At 36.5% G+C, this 20,883-nt stretch overlaps 7 non-coding genes across 7 annotated transcripts; all 7 read right to left on the reverse strand.

The window, feature by feature from the left end:
* Positions 1 to 1,702: 1,702 nt before the first annotated feature.
* LOC140563236 (small nucleolar RNA U3) lies at positions 1,703 to 1,916 on the reverse strand. The gene has a single exon (XR_011980455.1). It is a non-coding gene; the product is annotated as a small nucleolar RNA U3 (small nucleolar RNA).
* Positions 1,917 to 4,502: 2,586 nt separating this feature from the next.
* Positions 4,503 to 4,716, reverse strand: LOC140563238 (small nucleolar RNA U3). Its single transcript, XR_011980457.1, has one exon. It is a non-coding gene; the product is annotated as a small nucleolar RNA U3 (small nucleolar RNA).
* A 2,587-nt stretch (positions 4,717 to 7,303) lies between these two features.
* On the reverse strand, positions 7,304 to 7,517 carry LOC140563224 (small nucleolar RNA U3). Its single transcript, XR_011980443.1, has one exon. It is a non-coding gene; the product is annotated as a small nucleolar RNA U3 (small nucleolar RNA).
* Positions 7,518 to 10,108: 2,591 nt separating this feature from the next.
* Positions 10,109 to 10,322, reverse strand: LOC140563225 (small nucleolar RNA U3). The gene has a single exon (XR_011980444.1). It is a non-coding gene; the product is annotated as a small nucleolar RNA U3 (small nucleolar RNA).
* A 2,591-nt stretch (positions 10,323 to 12,913) lies between these two features.
* On the reverse strand, positions 12,914 to 13,127 carry LOC140563226 (small nucleolar RNA U3). The gene has a single exon (XR_011980445.1). It is a non-coding gene; the product is annotated as a small nucleolar RNA U3 (small nucleolar RNA).
* A 2,588-nt stretch (positions 13,128 to 15,715) lies between these two features.
* LOC140563246 (small nucleolar RNA U3) lies at positions 15,716 to 15,929 on the reverse strand. Its single transcript, XR_011980465.1, has one exon. It is a non-coding gene; the product is annotated as a small nucleolar RNA U3 (small nucleolar RNA).
* Positions 15,930 to 18,515: 2,586 nt separating this feature from the next.
* Positions 18,516 to 18,729, reverse strand: LOC140563242 (small nucleolar RNA U3). The gene has a single exon (XR_011980461.1). It is a non-coding gene; the product is annotated as a small nucleolar RNA U3 (small nucleolar RNA).
* Between the last annotated feature and the right edge of the window lie 2,154 nt (positions 18,730 to 20,883).

Below are 20,883 nucleotides of genomic sequence, written 5' to 3' on the forward strand. Positions count from 1 at the left end.
CAGAGTTTTATATCCTTTACACAGTCCTCCATTTTCTGTAATCTAAATTTATCGTCAGGTTTGGCTGATATATAGAGCTGTGTGTCATCTGCATAAAAATGGAAATTAACGCCATATCTTCTTATAACTGAGCCCAGTGGTAACATGTATAATATAAATAACAGCGGTCCTAAAATTGAGCCTTGCGGAACTCCATATCTTACTTCTGTGTAATTTGAAGATAAATCTTTTATCTTTACGAACTGATAGCATCCCGTTAGATATGATTTGAACCACGATAGAGCTGTTCCTGTGAGCCCTATTACTATCAACCCTATCATAATAAATGTCAGACAAAAACCTTGTAGCTCCATTTTTTCCATTTTTTATTTTACACTATTTGAGATAATGTGAATCTAGTAGTTGTTCTTTACTTTAGCTCAAAATGTCTTGATGACAGGACCAACAGAAATGCTCCAAAGGGATTTGGAATAACTTTTTACATCAAAAATGGCAACTTCATCTAATTTTCAATGGAATTCACCATTGAAAATTAGATGAAGTTGCCATTTTTGAGAAACAGTGGCTATATAAACATTCCTTACACCTTTAGACTGCCCAGTGAATACTGAACTGCTATTGACATCATACACACGTGGACAAAATTGTTGGTACCCCTCAGTTTATGAAAGAAAAACTCAAAAAGGTAACAGAAATAACCTGAATCTGACAAAAGTAATAATAAATAAAAATTCTGTAAAAATGAACAAATGAAAATCGGACATTGCTTTTTAACCATGCTTCAACAGAATTATTTTTAAAAATAAACTCGTAAAACAGGCCTGGACAGAAATTATGGTACCCTTAATTAAATATTTTGTTGCACAACCTTTTGAGGTAGTCACTGCAATCAAACGATTCCTGTAACTGTCAATGGGACTTCTGCACCTCTCAGCAGGTATTCTGGCCCACTCCTCATGAGCAAACTGCTCCAGTTGTGTCATGTTTGAAGGGTGTCTTTTCCAGATGGCATGTTTCAGCTCCTTCCAAAGATGCTCAATAGGATTTAGGTCAGGGCTCATAGAAGGCCATTTCATGTTTTCCTTTCAGCCATTCTTGTGTTTTTAGCTGTTCGTTTTGGGTCATTATCCCGTTGCAAGACCCATGCCCTGTGACTGAGAGTAAGCCTTCTGACACTGGGCAGCACATTTCTCTCTAGAATCCCTTGATAGTCTTGAGATTTCATTGTACCCTGCACAGATTCAAGACACCCTGTGCCAGATGCAGCAAAGCAGCCCCAGAACATAACAGAGCCTCCTCCATGTTTCATGCACGTTGCTCTTAAGAGAGAGAGGAAAGACAACACATTGAACTGATATTGAAATCAAACATGAGCGTCGTTTCAACATTGACTCGACGTCCACAGGTTTTCGGGATGTTTGTGGGATGAGATCACATGGAAACCACTTAAATTCAGAGCAATATTTGTCCCATTTTGCTTGAATTTTTCAAACTCAAGGACTTTTGTAATATATTGCTTTTAAGTAACTCAGCAGTAAACAGCCTTGTAAACTCATTTAAACATCGATAAACAAAGACAATAAATCAGACCATCATCAGATATAGATGTATTACTTGCTTAGAACATGAATAAGTCAAACTAAAATGACTTAAAAAATAGTAAGTTTCACCTTCTTTTAGTTCACCAGAAATTATAAGACTAACCACTCTGAACATGCACTCATCCTCCCATACTCTATAAAGAGCAGAGAACGGTCATCAATGATAAAGGCCTTTGATGAAGATCACAAGCCGATACCCGATTCGCGCTCAGAAGAGTGCATCGCTACTCGTCATCGTGGTTAGGGAGACGTAACACTTTCTAATCACACTTCCAAGTTAGGAACTATAGAAATGATCCCTGAAAGTATAGTCTTAACTTCTCTCGGCGCTCGCTGCTCCACTACCTTAAATAACGCCAACGCACGGAGACGGTGGACTGAGCGATTATACGTTGAGACACGCGTAGAGAAAGTTGAAGCAGTAAAAACGCCCCAGGAACGCGTAAAGATCAAAAATATCATAGACTGGAAAATTAAAAGCTACCGATTATAAATTAATATTATATTTAAATGCGACCAGAAGAAAAATCTTGTGGGTCAGCATTTCATAGACGTTATTCTGTATATAAACGTGTTTTGCTTCATTATCCTTCTCTTTATAAAACTAATTTGCAATAAAAAGAGAAAAAACGTTTTTTACATATTTAAATGTTGTCACATCCCAGAATACTTTGCGCTGATAACCAAATGTCCCGTTTTTAAACGGTTTCAGTTTAAGGAGAGTTTCAGTACAAATTCAGCACTGGGTAGAATATCACATGCTGTCTCCTGTGTGTTTATTTCTGGATGTGTGAAAAATATACGAATGCTTTATTTTCATGTTGACGTGGTAAAATCAGAAACCTGAAAGCCGTCTCTTAAAACAGTCCCCGGGAAATCAGTCGCATGTTTCTAGTTCCGCAATGCTAAACTCTTCACCAGTGCGTCTGTTAAACAGCATCGTTAGATTTGCTTCGTTTGTAAAGCTCATGTCATGTTTAATGGTTTTAGTGCCAGCTGTGTAGAAAGGAGAATGATTATTTTACAGGGAAAGCGACACGAGGTTGTCTGTTGACTTCTAAACGAATTTGTTTCACAGCTTGTTCGTCTCTTCTGGACCAGTGTGAGAAAGAGCAACAGAAAGAAGATGATGCTTTCTTTTTTTCGTGGTCATTTAGTCAACCAGTCTGATTTCCTCAACCTAAACTAACTTCTACACGGTTTTATTGTTTCAATGAATCGCCTCAACTCATCCATTCTTAAGTATATTTTTTGTAAATTTGTCTTTAAATCATCTTTATATACCACTATTGTTGTGTCTACTGTTGTTAAAATTAATGTGGTAATTTTAATTATTGTTATTCTTGTGGTTATTGTCACTGTTGTAATTCTTTGGCACAATTGTACTCATTACAGTCACACTAAGGAAGCCACACTGAATCTGACAGAATGAGACAGAGGGATATATATTGTTTGATTTTTAGGCAAAATCAACCTTTTTATTTATAAGTATAATTTTGTAAATTGTAAATGTTTAGGATGGTTCAGACCAGTTATGCAACTTTATCTAAGTTTATTTTAGTTTTGAAACAAAAGAAAGCAAAGGTTGGCAATTTCAGAAACCCCTAAACATAACTCTACTAAACTACCAATAACATGAACCTATTAGGTGATACGAAATAAAAACTACCATTTATAAATTAATATTATGTCTTAATGTGAAGAAATGTATAATATTTTGGGCGAGAATGACATATTTTGCATTTTACTTTACAGTGACTATATAAACATTCCTTGCACCTTTAGACTGCCCAGTGAGTACTGAACTGATATTGAAATTATACACACGTGGACAAAATTGTTGGTACCCCTTGGTTAATGAAATAAAAACTCACCATGGTCACAGAAATAACTTAAATCTGACAAAAGTAATAATAAATAGAAATTCTATGAAAATGAACAAATGAAAATCTGACATTGCTTTTCAACCATGCTTCATCAGAATTATAAAAAAAATAATAAACTCATAAAACAGGTCTGGATAAAAAAAATTGATGGTACCCTTAACTAAATATTTTGTTGCACAACCTTTTGAGGTAGTCACTGCAATCAAACGATTCCTGTAACTGTCAATGAGACTTCTGCACCACTCAGCAGGTATTTTGGCCCACTCCTCATGAGCAAACTGCTCCAGTTGTGTCAGGTTTGAAGGGTGTCTTTTCCAGATGGCATGTTTCAGCTCCTTCCAAAGATGCTCAATAGGATTTAGGTCAGGGCTCATAGAAGGCCATTTCATGTTTTCCTTTCAGCCATTCTTGTGTTTTTAGCTGTTCGTTTTGGGTCATTATCCCGTTGCAAGACCCATGCCCTGCGACTGAGAGTAAGCCTTCTGACACTGGGCAGCACATTTCTCTCTAGAATCCCTTGATAGTCTTGAGATTTCATTGTACCCTGCACAGATTCAAGACACCCTGTGCCAGATGCAGCAAAGCAGCCCCAGAACATAACAGAGCCTCCTCCATGTTTCATGCACGTTGCTCTTAAGAGAGAGAGGAAAGACAACACATTGAACTGATATTGAAATCAAACATGAACGTCGTTTCAACATTGACTCGACGTCCACAGGTTTTCGGGATGTTTGTGGGATGAGATCACATGGAAACCACTTAAATTCAGAGCAATATTTGTCCCATTTTGCTTGAATGTTTCAAACTTAAGGACTTTTGTAATATATTGCTTTTAAGTAACTCAGCAGTAAGCAGCCTTGTAAACTCATTTAAACATCTATAAACAAAGACAATAAATCAGACCATCATCAGATATAGATGTATTACTTGCTTAGAACATGATAAAGACAAACCAAAATGACTTAAAAAAAAGCAAGTTTCATCTTCTTTTAGTTTACCAGAAATTATAATGGTAACCACTCTGAACATGCACTCTTCCTCCCATATTCTATAAAGAGCAGAGAACGGTCATCAATGATAAAGGCCTTTGATGAAGATCACAAGCCGATACCCGATTCGCGCTCAGAAGAGCGCATCGCTACTCGTCATCGTGGTTAGGGAGACGTAACACTTTCTAATCACACTTCCAAGTTAGGAACTATAGAAATGATCCCTGAAAGTATAGTCTTAACTTCTCTCGGCGCTCGCTGCTCCACTACCTTAAATAACGCCAACGCACGGAGACGGTGGACTGAGCGATTATACGTTGAGACACGCGTAGAGAAAGTTGAAGCAGTAAAAACGCCCCAGGAACGCGTAAAGATCAAAAATATCATAGACTGGAAAATTAAAAGCTACCGATTATAAATTGATATTATATTTAAATGCGACCAGAAGAAAAATCTTGTGGGTCAGCATTTCATAGACGTTATTCTGTATATAAACGTGTTTTGCTTCATTATCCTTCTCTTTATAAAACTAATTTGCAATAAAAAGAGAAAAAACGTTTTTTACATATTTAAATGTTGTCACATCCCAGAATACTTTGCGCTGATAACCAAATGTCCCGTTTTTAAACGGTTTCAGTTTAAGGAGAGTTTCAGTACAAATTCAGCACTGGGTAGAATATCACATGCTGTCTCCTGTGTGTTTATTTCTGGATGTGTGAAAAATATACGAATGCTTTATTTTCATGTTGACGTGGTAAAATCAGAAACCTGAAAGCCGTCTCTTAAAACAGTCCCCGGGAAATCAGTCGCATGTTTCTAGTTCCGCAATGCTAAACTCTTCACCAGTGCGTCTGTTAAACAGCATCGTTAGATTTGCTTCGTTTGTAAAGCTCATGTCATGTTTAATGGTTTTAGTGCCAGCTGTGTAGAAAGGAGAATGATTATTTTACAGGGAAAGCGACACGAGGTTGTCTGTTGACTTCTAAACGAATTTGTTTCACAGCTTGTTCGTCTCTTCTGGACCAGTGTGAGAAAGAGCAACAGAAAGAAGATGATGCTTTCTTTTTTTCGTGGTCATTTAGTCAACCAGTCTGATTTCCTCAACCTAAACTAACTTCTACACGGTTTTATTGTTTCAATGAATCGCCTCAACTCATCCATTCTTAAGTATATTTTTTGTAAATTTGTCTTTAAATCATCTTTATATACCACTATTGTTGTGTCTACTGTTGTTAAAATTAATGTGGTAATTTTAATTATTGTTATTCTTGTGGTTATTGTCACTGTTGTAATTCTTTGGCACAATTGTACTCATTACAGTCACACTAAGGAAGCCACACTGAATCTGACAGAATGAGACAGAGGGATATATATTGTTTGATTTTTAGGCAAAATCAACCTTTTTATTTATAAGTATAATTTTGTAAATTGTAAATGTTTAGGATGGTTCAGACCAGTTATGCAACTTTATCTAAGTTTATTTTAGTTTTGAAACAAAAGAAAGCAAAGGTTGGCAATTTCAGAAACCCCTAAACATAACTCTACTAAACTACCAATAACATGAACCTATTAGGTGATACGAAATAAAAACTACCATTTATAAATTAATATTATGTCTTAATGTGAAGAAATGTATAATATTTTGGGCGAGAATGACATATTTTGCATTTTACTTTACAGTGACTATATAAACATTCCTTGCACCTTTAGACTGCCCAGTGAGTACTGAACTGATATTGAAATTATACACACGTGGACAAAATTGTTGGTACCCCTTGGTTAATGAAATAAAAACTCACCATGGTCACAGAAATAACTTAAATCTGACAAAAGTAATAATAAATAGAAATTCTATGAAAATGAACAAATGAAAATCTGTCATTGCTTTTCAACCATGCTTCATCAGAATTATAAAAAAAATAATAAACTCATAAAACAGGTCTGGATAAAAAAAATTGATGGTACCTTTAACTAAATATTTTGTTGCACCACCTTTTGAAGTAGTCACTGCAATCAAACGATTCCTGTAACTGTCAATGAGACTTCTGCACCACTCAGCAGGTATTTTGGCCCACTCCTCATGAGCAAACTGCTCCAGTTGTGTCAGGTTTGAAGGGTGTCTTTTCCAGATGGCATGTTTCAGCTCCTTCCAAAGATGCCCAATAGGATTTAGGTCAGGGCTCATAGAAGGCCATTTCATGTTTTCCTTTCAGCCATTCTTGTGTTTTTAGCTGTTCGTTTTGGGTCATTATCCCGTTGCAAGACCCATGCCCTGCGACTGAGAGTAAGCCTTCTGACACTGGGCAGCACATTTCTCTCTAGAATCCCTTGATAGTCTTGAGATTTCATTGTACCCTGCACAGATTCAAGACACCCTGTGCCAGATGCAGCAAAGCAGCCCCAGAACATAACAGAGCCTCCTCCATGTTTCATGCACGTTGCTCTTAAGAGAGAGAGGAAAGACAACACATTGAACTGATATTGAAATCAAACATGAGCGTCGTTTCAACATTGACTCGACGTCCACAGGTTTTCGGGATGTTTGTGGGATGAGATCACATGGAAACCACTTAAATTCAGAGCAATATTTGTCCCATTTTGCTTGAATTTTTCAAACTTAAGGACTTTTGTAATATATTGCTTTTAAGTAACTCAGCAGTAAACAGCCTTGTAAACTCATTTAAACATCTATAAACAAAGACAATAAATCAGACCATCATCAGATATAGATGTATTACTTGCTTAGAACATGAATAAGTCAAACCAAAATGACTCAAAAAAAAAGCAAGTTTCATCTTCTTTTAGTTCACCAGAAATTATAATGCTAACCACTCTGAACATGCTCTCTTCCTCCCATACTCTATAAAGAGCAGAGAACGGTCATCAATGATAAAGGCCTTTGATGAAGATCACAAGCCGATACCCGATTCGCGCTCAGAAGAGCGCATCGCTACTCGTCATCGTGGTTAGGGAGACGTAACACTTTCTAATCACACTTCCAAGTTAGGAACTATAGAAATGATCCCTGAAAGTATAGTCTTGACTTCTCTCGGCGCTCGCTGCTCCACTACCTTAAATAACGCCAACGCACGGAGACGGTGGACTGAGCGATTATACGTTGAGACACGCGTAGAGAAAGTTGAAGCAGTAAAAACGCCCCAGGAACGCGTAAAGATCAAAAATATCATAGACTGGAAAATTAAAAGCTACCGATTATAAATTGATATTATATTTAAATGCGACCAGAAGAAAAATCTTGTGGGTCAGCATTTCATAGACGTTATTCTGTATATAAACGTGTTTTGCTTCATTATCCTTCTCTTTATAAAACTAATTTGCAATAAAAAGAGAAAAAACGTTTTTTACATATTTAAATGTTGTCACATCCCAGAATACTTTGCGCTGATAACCAAATGTCCCGTTTTTAAACGGTTTCAGTTTAAGGAGAGTTTCAGTACAAATTCAGCACTGGGTAGAATATCACATGCTGTCTCCTGTGTGTTTATTTCTGGATGTGTGAAAAATATACGAATGCTTTATTTTCATGTTGACGTGGTAAAATCAGAAACCTGAAAGCCGTCTCTTAAAACAGTCCCCGGGAAATCAGTCGCATGTTTCTAGTTCCGCCATGCTAAACTCTTCACCAGTGCGTCTGATCTTAGACAGCATCGTTAGATTTGCTTCGTTTGTAAAGCTCATGTCATGTTTAATGGTTTTAGTGCCAGCTGTGTAGAAAGGAGAATGATTATTTCTACAGGGAAAGCGACACGAGGTTGTCTGTTGACTTCTAAACGAATTTGTTTCACAGCTTGTTCGTCTCTTCTGGACCAGTGTGAGAAAGAGCAACAGAAAGAAGATGATGCTTTCTTTTTTTCGTGGTCATTTAGTCAACCAGTCTGATTTCCTCAACCTAAACTAACTTCTACACGGTTTTATTGTTTCAATGAATCGCCTCAACTCATCCATTCATAAGTATATTTTTTGTAAATTTGTCTTTAAATCATCTTTATATACCACTATTGTTGTGTCTACTGTTGTTAAAATTAATGTGGTAATTTTAATTATTGTTATTCTTGTGGTTATTGTCACTGTTGTAATTCTTTGGCACAATTGTACTCATTACAGTCACACTAAGGAAGCCACACTGAATCTGACAGAATGAGACAGAGGGATATATATTGTTTGATTTTTAGGCAAAATCAACCTTTTTATTTATAAGTATAATTTTGTAAATTGTAAATGTTTAGGATGGTTCAGACCAGTTATGCAACTTTATCTAAGTTTATTTTAGTTTTGAAACAAAAGAAAGCAAAGGTTGGCAATTTCAGAAACCCCTAAACATAACTCTACTAAACTACCAATAACATGAACCTATTAGGTGATACGAAATAAAAACTACCATTTATAAATTAATATTATGTCTTAATGTGAAGAAATGTATAATATTTTGGGCGAGAATGACATATTTTGCATTTTACTTTACAGTGACTATATAAACATTCCTTGCACCTTTAGACTGCCCAGTGAGTACTGAACTGATATTGAAATTATACACACGTGGACAAAATTGTTGGTACCCCTTGGTTAATGAAATAAAAACTCACCATGGTCACAGAAATAACTTAAATCTGACAAAAGTAATAATAAATAGAAATTCTATGAAAATGAACAAATGAAAATCTGTCATTGCTTTTCAACCATGCTTCATCAGAATTATAAAAAAAATAATAAACTCATAAAACAGGTCTGGATAAAAAAAATTGATGGTACCTTTAACTAAATATTTTGTTGCACAACCTTTTGAGGTAGTCACTGCAATCAAACGATTCCTGTAACTGTCAATGAGACTTCTGCACCACTCAGCAGGTATTTTGGCCCACTCCTCATGAGCAAACTGCTCCAGTTGTGTCAGGTTTGAAGGGTGTCTTTTCCAGATGGCATGTTTCAGCTCCTTCCAAAGATGCCCAATAGGATTTAGGTCAGGGCTCATAGAAGGCCATTTCATGTTTTCCTTTCAGCCATTCTTGTGTTTTTAGCTGTTCGTTTTGGGTCATTATCCCGTTGCAAGACCCATGCCCTGCGACTGAGAGTAAGCCTTCTGACACTGGGCAGCACATTTCTCTCTAGAATCCCTTGATAGTCTTGAGATTTCATTGTACCCTGCACAGATTCAAGACACCCTGTGCCAGATGCAGCAAAGCAGCCCCAGAACATAACAGAGCCTCCTCCATGTTTCATGCACGTTGCTCTTAAGAGAGAGAGGAAAGACAACACATTGAACTGATATTGAAATCAAACATGAGCGTCGTTTCAACATTGACTCGACGTCCACAGGTTTTCGGGATGTTTGTGGGATGAGATCACATGGAAACCACTTAAATTCAGAGCAATATTTGTCCCATTTTGCTTGAATTTTTCAAACTTAAGGACTTTTGTAATATATTGCTTTTAAGTAACTCAGCAGTAAACAGCCTTGTAAACTCATTTAAACATCTATAAACAAAGACAATAAATCAGACCATCATCAGATATAGATGTATTACTTGCTTAGAACATGAATAAGTCAAACCAAAATGACTCAAAAAAAAAGCAAGTTTCATCTTCTTTTAGTTCACCAGAAATTATAATGCTAACCACTCTGAACATGCTCTCTTCCTCCCATACTCTATAAAGAGCAGAGAACGGTCATCAATGATAAAGGCCTTTGATGAAGATCACAAGCCGATACCCGATTCGCGCTCAGAAGAGCGCATCGCTACTCGTCATCGTGGTTAGGGAGACGTAACACTTTCTAATCACACTTCCAAGTTAGGAACTATAGAAATGATCCCTGAAAGTATAGTCTTGACTTCTCTCGGCGCTCGCTGCTCCACTACCTTAAATAACGCCAACGCACGGAGACGGTGGACTGAGCGATTATACGTTGAGACACGCGTAGAGAAAGTTGAAGCAGTAAAAACGCCCCAGGAACGCGTAAAGATCAAAAATATCATAGACTGGAAAATTAAAAGCTACCGATTATAAATTGATATTATATTTAAATGCGACCAGAAGAAAAATCTTGTGGGTCAGCATTTCATAGACGTTATTCTGTATATAAACGTGTTTTGCTTCATTATCCTTCTCTTTATAAAACTAATTTGCAATAAAAAGAGAAAAAACGTTTTTTACATATTTAAATGTTGTCACATCCCAGAATACTTTGCGCTGATAACCAAATGTCCCGTTTTTAAACGGTTTCAGTTTAAGGAGAGTTTCAGTACAAATTCAGCACTGGGTAGAATATCACATGCTGTCTCCTGTGTGTTTATTTCTGGATGTGTGAAAAATATACGAATGCTTTATTTTCATGTTGACGTGGTAAAATCAGAAACCTGAAAGCCGTCTCTTAAAACAGTCCCCGGGAAATCAGTCGCATGTTTCTAGTTCCGCCATGCTAAACTCTTCACCAGTGCGTCTGATCTTAGACAGCATCGTTAGATTTGCTTCGTTTGTAAAGCTCATGTCATGTTTAATGGTTTTAGTGCCAGCTGTGTAGAAAGGAGAATGATTATTTCTACAGGGAAAGCGACACGAGGTTGTCTGTTGACTTCTAAACGAATTTGTTTCACAGCTTGTTCGTCTCTTCTGGACCAGTGTGAGAAAGAGCAACAGAAAGAAGATGATGCTTTCTTTTTTTCGTGGTCATTTAGTCAACCAGTCTGATTTCCTCAACCTAAACTAACTTCTACACGGTTTTATTGTTTCAATGAATCGCCTCAACTCATCCATTCATAAGTATATTTTTTGTAAATTTGTCTTTAAATCATCTTTATATACCACTATTGTTGTGTCTACTGTTGTTAAAATTAATGTGGTAATTTTAATTATTGTTATTCTTGTGGTTATTGTCACTGTTGTAATTCTTTGGCACAATTGTACTCATTACAGTCACACTAAGGAAGCCACACTGAATCTGACAGAATGAGACAGAGGGATATATATTGTTTGATTTTTAGGCAAAATCAACCTTTTTATTTATAAGTATAATTTTGTAAATTGTAAATGTTTAGGATGGTTCAGACCAGTTATGCAACTTTATCTAAGTTTATTTTAGTTTTGAAACAAAAGAAAGCAAAGGTTGGCAATTTCAGAAACCCCTAAACATAACTCTACTAAACTACCAATAACATGAACCTATTAGGTGATACGAAATAAAAACTACCATTTATAAATTAATATTATGTCTTAATGTGAAGAAATGTATAATATTTTGGGCGAGAATGACATATTTTGCATTTTACTTTACAGTGACTATATAAACATTCCTTGCACCTTTAGACTGCCCAGTGAGTACTGAACTGATATTGAAATTATACACACGTGGACAAAATTGTTGGTACCCCTTGGTTAATGAAATAAAAACTCACCATGGTCACAGAAATAACTTAAATCTGACAAAAGTAATAATAAATAGAAATTCTATGAAAATGAACAAATGAAAATCTGTCATTGCTTTTCAACCATGCTTCATCAGAATTATAAAAAAAATAATAAACTCATAAAACAGGTCTGGATAAAAAAAATTGATGGTACCTTTAACTAAATATTTTGTTGCACAACCTTTTGAGGTAGTCACTGCAATCAAACGATTCCTGTAACTGTCAATGAGACTTCTGCACCACTCAGCAGGTATTTTGGCCCACTCCTCATGAGCAAACTGCTCCAGTTGTGTCAGGTTTGAAGGGTGTCTTTTCCAGATGGCATGTTTCAGCTCCTTCCAAAGATGCCCAATAGGATTTAGGTCAGGGCTCATAGAAGGCCATTTCATGTTTTCCTTTCAGCCATTCTTGTGTTTTTAGCTGTTCGTTTTGGGTCATTATCCCGTTGCAAGACCCATGCCCTGCGACTGAGAGTAAGCCTTCTGACACTGGGCAGCACATTTCTCTCTAGAATCCCTTGATAGTCTTGAGATTTCATTGTACCCTGCACAGATTCAAGACACCCTGTGCCAGATGCAGCAAAGCAGCCCCAGAACATAACAGAGCCTCCTCCATGTTTCATGCACGTTGCTCTTAAGAGAGAGAGGAAAGACAACACATTGAACTGATATTGAAATCAAACATGAGCGTCGTTTCAACATTGACTCGACGTCCACAGGTTTTCGGGATGTTTGTGGGATGAGATCACATGGAAACCACTTAAATTCAGAGCAATATTTGTCCCATTTTGCTTGAATTTTTCAAACTTAAGGACTTTTGTAATATATTGCTTTTAAGTAACTCAGCAGTAAACAGCCTTGTAAACTCATTTAAACATCGATAAACAAAGACAATAAATCAGACCATCATCAGATATAGATGTATTACTTGCTTAGAACATGAATAAGTCAAACCAAAATGACTCAAAAAAAAAGCAAGTTTCATCTTCTTTTAGTTCACCAGAAATTATAATGCTAACCACTCTGAACATGCTCTCTTCCTCCCATACTCTATAAAGAGCAGAGAACGGTCATCAATGATAAAGGCCTTTGATGAAGATCACAAGCCGATACCCGATTCGCGCTCAGAAGAGCGCATCGCTACTCGTCATCGTGGTTAGGGAGACGTAACACTTTCTAATCACACTTCCAAGTTAGGAACTATAGAAATGATCCCTGAAAGTATAGTCTTGACTTCTCTCGGCGCTCGCTGCTCCACTACCTTAAATAACGCCAACGCACGGAGACGGTGGACTGAGCGATTATACGTTGAGACACGCGTAGAGAAAGTTGAAGCAGTAAAAACGCCCCAGGAACGCGTAAAGATCAAAAATATCATAGACTGGAAAATTAAAAGCTACCGATTATAAATTGATATTATATTTAAATGCGACCAGAAGAAAAATCTTGTGGGTCAGCATTTCATAGACGTTATTCTGTATATAAACGTGTTTTGCTTCATTATCCTTCTCTTTATAAAACTAATTTGCAATAAAAAGAGAAAAAACGTTTTTTACATATTTAAATGTTGTCACATCCCAGAATACTTTGCGCTGATAACCAAATGTCCCGTTTTTAAACGGTTTCAGTTTAAGGAGAGTTTCAGTACAAATTCAGCACTGGGTAGAATATCACATGCTGTCTCCTGTGTGTTTATTTCTGGATGTGTGAAAAATATACGAATGCTTTATTTTCATGTTGACGTGGTAAAATCAGAAACCTGAAAGCCGTCTCTTAAAACAGTCCCCGGGAAATCAGTCGCATGTTTCTAGTTCCGCAATGCTAAACTCTTCACCAGTGCGTCTGTTAAACAGCATCGTTAGATTTGCTTCGTTTGTAAAGCTCATGTCATGTTTAATGGTTTTAGTGCCAGCTGTGTAGAAAGGAGAATGATTATTTTACAGGGAAAGCGACACGAGGTTGTCTGTTGACTTCTAAACGAATTTGTTTCACAGCTTGTTCGTCTCTTCTGGACCAGTGTGAGAAAGAGCAACAGAAAGAAGATGATGCTTTCTTTTTTTCGTGGTCATTTAGTCAACCAGTCTGATTTCCTCAACCTAAACTAACTTCTACACGGTTTTATTGTTTCAATGAATCGCCTCAACTCATCCATTCTTAAGTATATTTTTTGTAAATTTGTCTTTAAATCATCTTTATATACCACTATTGTTGTGTCTACTGTTGTTAAAATTAATGTGGTAATTTTAATTATTGTTATTCTTGTGGTTATTGTCACTGTTGTAATTCTTTGGCACAATTGTACTCATTACAGTCACACTAAGGAAGCCACACTGAATCTGACAGAATGAGACAGAGGGATATATATTGTTTGATTTTTAGGCAAAATCAACCTTTTTATTTATAAGTATAATTTTGTAAATTGTAAATGTTTAGGATGGTTCAGACCAGTTATGCAACTTTATCTAAGTTTATTTTAGTTTTGAAACAAAAGAAAGCAAAGGTTGGCAATTTCAGAAACCCCTAAACATAACTCTACTAAACTACCAATAACATGAACCTATTAGGTGATACGAAATAAAAACTACCATTTATAAATTAATATTATGTCTTAATGTGAAGAAATGTATAATATTTTGGGCGAGAATGACATATTTTGCATTTTACTTTACAGTGACTATATAAACATTCCTTGCACCTTTAGACTGCCCAGTGAGTACTGAACTGATATTGAAATTATACACACGTGGACAAAATTGTTGGTACCCCTTGGTTAATGAAATAAAAACTCACCATGGTCACAGAAATAACTTAAATCTGACAAAAGTAATAATAAATAGAAATTCTATGAAAATGAACAAATGAAAATCTGACATTGCTTTTCAACCATGCTTCATCAGAATTATAAAAAAAATAATAAACTCATAAAACAGGTCTGGATAAAAAAAATTGATGGTACCCTTAACTAAATATTTTGTTGCACAACCTTTTGAGGTAGTCACTGCAATCAAACGATTCCTGTAACTGTCAATGAGACTTCTGCACCACTCAGCAGGTATTTTGGCCCACTCCTCATGAGCAAACTGCTCCAGTTGTGTCAGGTTTGAAGGGTGTCTTTTCCAGATGGCATGTTTCAGCTCCTTCCAAAGATGCTCAATAGGATTTAGGTCAGGGCTCATAGAAGGCCATTTCATGTTTTCCTTTCAGCCATTCTTGTGTTTTTAGCTGTTCGTTTTGGGTCATTATCCCGTTGCAAGACCCATGCCCTGCGACTGAGAGTAAGCCTTCTGACACTGGGCAGCACATTTCTCTCTAGAATCCCTTGATAGTCTTGAGATTTCATTGTACCCTGCACAGATTCAAGACACCCTGTGCCAGATGCAGCAAAGCAGCCCCAGAACATAACAGAGCCTCCTCCATGTTTCATGCACGTTGCTCTTAAGAGAGAGAGGAAAGACAACACATTGAACTGATATTGAAATCAAACATGAGCGTCGTTTCAACATTGACTCGACGTCCACAGGTTTTCGGGATGTTTGTGGGATGAGATCACATGGAAACCACTTAAATTCAGAGCAATATTTGTCCCATTTTGCTTGAATGTTTCAAACTTAAGGACTTTTGTAATATATTGCTTTTAAGTAACTCAGCAGTAAGCAGCCTTGTAAACTCATTTAAACATCTATAAACAAAGACAATAAATCAGACCATTATCAGATATAGATGTATTACTTGCTTAGAACATGAGAAAGACAAACCAAAATGACTTAAAAAAAAAAGCAAGTTTCATCTTCTTTTAGTTTACCAGAAATTATAATGGTAACCACTCTGAACATGCACTCTTCCTCCCATATTCTATAAAGAGCAGACAACGGTCATCAATGATAAAGGCTTTTGATGAATATCACAAGCCGATACCCGATTCGCGCTCAGAAGGGTGCATCGCTACTCGTCATCGTGGTTAGGGAGACGTAACACTTTCTAATCACACTTCCAAGTTAGGAACTATAGAAATGATCCCTGAAAGTATAGTCTTGACTTCTCTCGGCGCTCGCTGCTCCACTACCTTAAATAACGCCAACGCACGGAGACGGTGGACTGAGCGATTATACGTTGAGACACGCGTAGAGAAAGTTGAAGCAGTAAAAACGCCCCAGGAACGCGTAAAGATCAAAATTATCATAGACTGGAAAATTAAAAGCTACCGATTATAAATTGATATTATATTTAAATGCGACCAGAAGAAAAATCTTGTGGGTCAGCATTTCATAGACGTTATTCTGTATATAAACGTGTTTTGCTTCATTATCCTTCTCTTTATAAAACTAATTTGCAATAAAAAGAGAAAAAACGTTTTTTACATATTTAAATGTTGTCACATCCCAGAATACTTTGCGCTGATAACCAAATGTCCCGTTTTTAAACGGTTTCTGTTTAAGGAGAGTTTCAGTACAAATTCAGCACTGGGTAGAATATCACATGCTGTCTCCTGTGTGTTTATTTCTGGATGTGTGAAAAATATACGAATGCTTTATTTTCATGTTGACGTGGTAAAATCAGAAACCTGAAAGTCGTCTCTTAAAACAGTCCCCGGGAAATCAGTCGCATGTTTCTAGTTCCGCAATGCTAAACTCTTCACCAGTGCGTCTGTTAAACAGCATCGTTAGATTTGCTTCGTTTGTAAAGCTCATGTCATGTTTAATGGTTTTAGTGCCAGCTGTGTAGAAAGGAGAATGATTATTTTACAGGGAAAGCGACACGAGGTTGTCTGTTGACTTCTAAACGAATTTGTTTCACAGCTTGTTCGTCTCTTCTGGACCAGTGTGAGAAAGAGCAACAGAAAGAAGATGATGCTTTCTTTTTTTCGTGGTCATTTAGTCAACCAGTCTGATTTCCTCAACCTAAACTAACTTCTACACGGTTTTATTGTTTCAATGAATCGCCTCAACTCATCCATTCTTAAGTATATTTTTTGTAAATTTGTCTTTAAATCATCTTTATATACCACTATTGTTGTGTCTACTGTTGTTAAAATTAATGTGGTAATTTTAATTATTGTTATTCTTGTGGTTATTGTCACTGTTGTAATTCTTTGGCACAATTGTACTCATTACAGTCACACTAAGGAAGCCACACTGAATCTGACAGAATGAGACAGAGGGATATATATTGTTTGATTTTTAGGCAAAATCAACCTTTTTATTTATAAGTATAATTTTGTAAATTGTAAATGTTTAGGATGGTTCAGACCAGTTATGCAACTTTATCTAAGTTTATTTTAGTTTTGAAACAAAAGAAAGCAAAGGTTGGCAATTTCAGAAACCCCTAAACATAACTCTACTAAACTACCAATAACATGAACCTATTAGGTGATACGAAATAAAAACTACCATTTATAAATTAATATTATGTCTTAATGTGAAGAAATGTATAATATTTTGGGCGAGAATGACATATTTTGCATTTTACTTTACAGTGACTATATAAACATTCCTTGCACCTTTAGACTGCCCAGTGAGTACTGAACTGATATTGAAATTATACACACGTGGACAAAATTGTTGGTACCCCTTGGTTAATGAAATAAAAACTCACCATGGTCACAGAAATAACTTAAATCTGACAAAAGTAATAATAAATAGAAATTCTATGAAAATGAACAAATGAAAATCTGACATTGCTTTTCAACCATGCTTCATCAGAATTATAAAAAAAATAATAAACTCATAAAACAGGTCTGGATAAAAAAAATTGATGGTACCCTTAACTAAATATTTTGTTGCACAACCTTTTGAGGTAGTCACTGCAATCAAACGATTCCTGTAACTGTCAATGAGACTTCTGCACCACTCAGCAGGTATTTTGGCCCACTCCTCATGAGCAAACTGCTCCAGTTGTGTCAGGTTTGAAGGGTGTCTTTTCCAGATGGCATGTTTCAGCTCCTTCCAAAGATGCTCAATAGGATTTAGGTCAGGGCTCATAGAAGGCCATTTCATGTTTTCCTTTCAGCCATTCTTGTGTTTTTAGCTGTTCGTTTTGGGTCATTATCCCGTTGCAAGACCCATGCCCTGCGACTGAGAGTAAGCCTTCTGACACTGGGCAGCACATTTCTCTCTAGAATCCCTTGATAGTCTTGAGATTTCATTGTACCCTGCACAGATTCAAGACACCCTGTGCCAGATGCAGCAAAGCAGCCCCAGAACATAACAGAGCCTCCTCCATGTTTCATGCACGTTGCTCTTAAGAGAGAGAGGAAAGACAACACATTGAACTGATATTGAAATCAAACATGAGCGTCGTTTCAACATTGACTCGACGTCCACAGGTTTTCGGGATGTTTGTGGGATGAGATCACATGGAAACCACTTAAATTCAGAGCAATATTTGTCCCATTTTGCTTGAATGTTTCAAACTTAAGGACTTTTGTAATATATTGCTTTTAAGTAACTCAGCAGTAAGCAGCCTTGTAAACTCATTTAAACATCTATAAACAAAGACAATAAATCAGACCATTATCAGATATAGATGTATTACTTGCTTAGAACATGAGAAAGACAAACCAAAATGACTTAAAAAAAAGCAAGTTTCATCTTCTTTTAGTTTACCAGAAATTATAATGGTAACCACTCTGAACATGCACTCTTCCTCCCATATTCTATAAAGAGCAGAGAACGGTCATCAATGATAAAGGCCTTTGATGAATATCACAAGCCGATACCCGATTCGCGCTCAGAAGGGTGCATCGCTACTCGTCATCGTGGTTAGGGAGACGTAACACTTTCTAATCACACTTCCAAGTTAGGAACTATAGAAATGATCCCTGAAAGTATAGTCTTGACTTCTCTCGGCGCTCGCTGCTCCACTACCTTAAATAACGCCAACGCACGGAGACGGTGGACTGAGCGATTATACGTTGAGACACGCGTAGAGAAAGTTGAAGCAGTAAAAACGCCCCAGGAACGCGTAAAGATCAAAATTATCATAGACTGGAAAATTAAAAGCTACCGATTATAAATTGATATTATATTTAAATGCGACCAGAAGAAAAATCTTGTGGGTCAGCATTTCATAGACGTTATTCTGTATATAAACGTGTTTTGCTTCATTATCCTTCTCTTTATAAAACTAATTTGCAATAAAAAGAGAAAAAACGTTTTTTACATATTTAAATGTTGTCACATCCCAGAATACTTTGCGCTGATAACCAAATGTCCCGTTTTTAAACGGTTTCAGTTTAAGGAGAGTTTCAGTACAAATTCAGCACTGGGTAGAATATCACATGCTGTCTCCTGTGTGTTTATTTCTGGATGTGTGAAAAATATACGAATGCTTTATTTTCATGTTGACGTGGTAAAATCAGAAACCTGAAAGTCGTCTCTTAAAACAGTCCCCGGGAAATCAGTCGCATGTTTCTAGTTCCGCAATGCTAAACTCTTCACCAGTGCGTCTGTTAAACAGCATCGTTAGATTTGCTTCGTTTGTAAAGCTCATGTCATGTTTAATGGTTTTAGTGCCAGCTGTGTAGAAAGGAGAATGATTATTTTACAGGGAAAGCGACACGAGGTTGTCTGTTGACTTCTAAACGAATTTGTTTCACAGCTTGTTCGTCTCTTCTGGACCAGTGTGAGAAAGAGCAACAGAAAGATGATGCTTTCTTTTTTTCGTGGTCATTTAGTCAACCAGTCTGATTTCCTCAACCTAAACTAACTTCTACACGGTTTTATTGTTTCAATGAATCGCCTCAACTCATCCATTCATAAGTATATTTTTTGTAAATTTGTCTTTAAATCATCTTTATATACCACTATTGTTGTGTCTACTGTTGTTAAAATTAATGTGGTAATTTTAATTATTGTTATTCTTGTGGTTATTGTCACTGTTGTAATTCTTTGGCACAATTGTACTCATTACAGTCACACTAAGGAAGCCACACTGAATCTGACAGAATGAGACAGAGGGATATATATTGTTTGATTTTTAGGCAAAATCAACCTTTTTATTTATAAGTATAATTTTGTAAATTGTAAATGTTTAGGATGGTTCAGACCAGTTATGCAACTTTATCTAAGTTTATTTTAGTTTTGAAACAAAAGAAAGCAAAGGTTGGCAATTTCAGAAACCCCTAAACATAACTCTACTAAACTACCAATAACATGAACCTATTAGGTGATACGAAATAAAAACTACCATTTATAAATTAATATTATGTCTTAATGTGAAGAAATGTATAATATTTTGGGCGAGAATGACATATTTTGCATTTTACTTTACAGTGACTATATAAACATTCCTTGCACCTTTAGACTGCCCAGTGAGTACTGAACTGATATTGAAATTATACACACGTGGACAAAATTGTTGGTACCCCTTGGTTAATGAAATAAAAACTCACCATGGTCACAGAAATAACTTAAATCTGACAAAAGTAATAATAAATAGAAATTCTATGAAAATGAACAAATGAAAATCTGACATTGCTTTTCAACCATGCTTCATCAGAATTATAAAAAAAATAATAAACTCATAAAACAGGTCTGGATAAAAAAAATTGATGGTACCCTTAACTAAATATTTTGTTGCACAACCTTTTGAGGTAGTCACTGCAATCAAACGATTCCTGTAACTGTCAATGAGACTTCTGCACCACTCAGCAGGTATTTTGGCCCACTCCTCATGAGCAAACTGCTCCAGTTGTGTCAGGTTTGAAGGGTGTCTTTTCCAGATGGCATGTTTCAGCTCCTTCCAAAGATGCTCAATAGGATTTAGGTCAGGGCTCATAGAAGGCCATTTCATGTTTTCCTTTCAGCCATTCTTGTGTTTTTAGCTGTTCGTTTTGGGTCATTATCCCGTTGCAAGACCCATGCCCTGCGACTGAGAGTAAGCCTTCTGACACTGGGCAGCACATTTCTCTCTAGAATCCCTTGATAGTCTTGAGATTTCATTGTACCCTGCACAGATTCAAGACACCCTGTGCCAGATGCAGCAAAGCA

The sequence above is a fragment of the Salminus brasiliensis genome, chromosome 9 (assembly GCF_030463535.1).
Source record: "Salminus brasiliensis chromosome 9, fSalBra1.hap2, whole genome shotgun sequence".
NCBI classification, from domain to species: domain Eukaryota; kingdom Metazoa; phylum Chordata; class Actinopteri; order Characiformes; family Bryconidae; genus Salminus; species Salminus brasiliensis.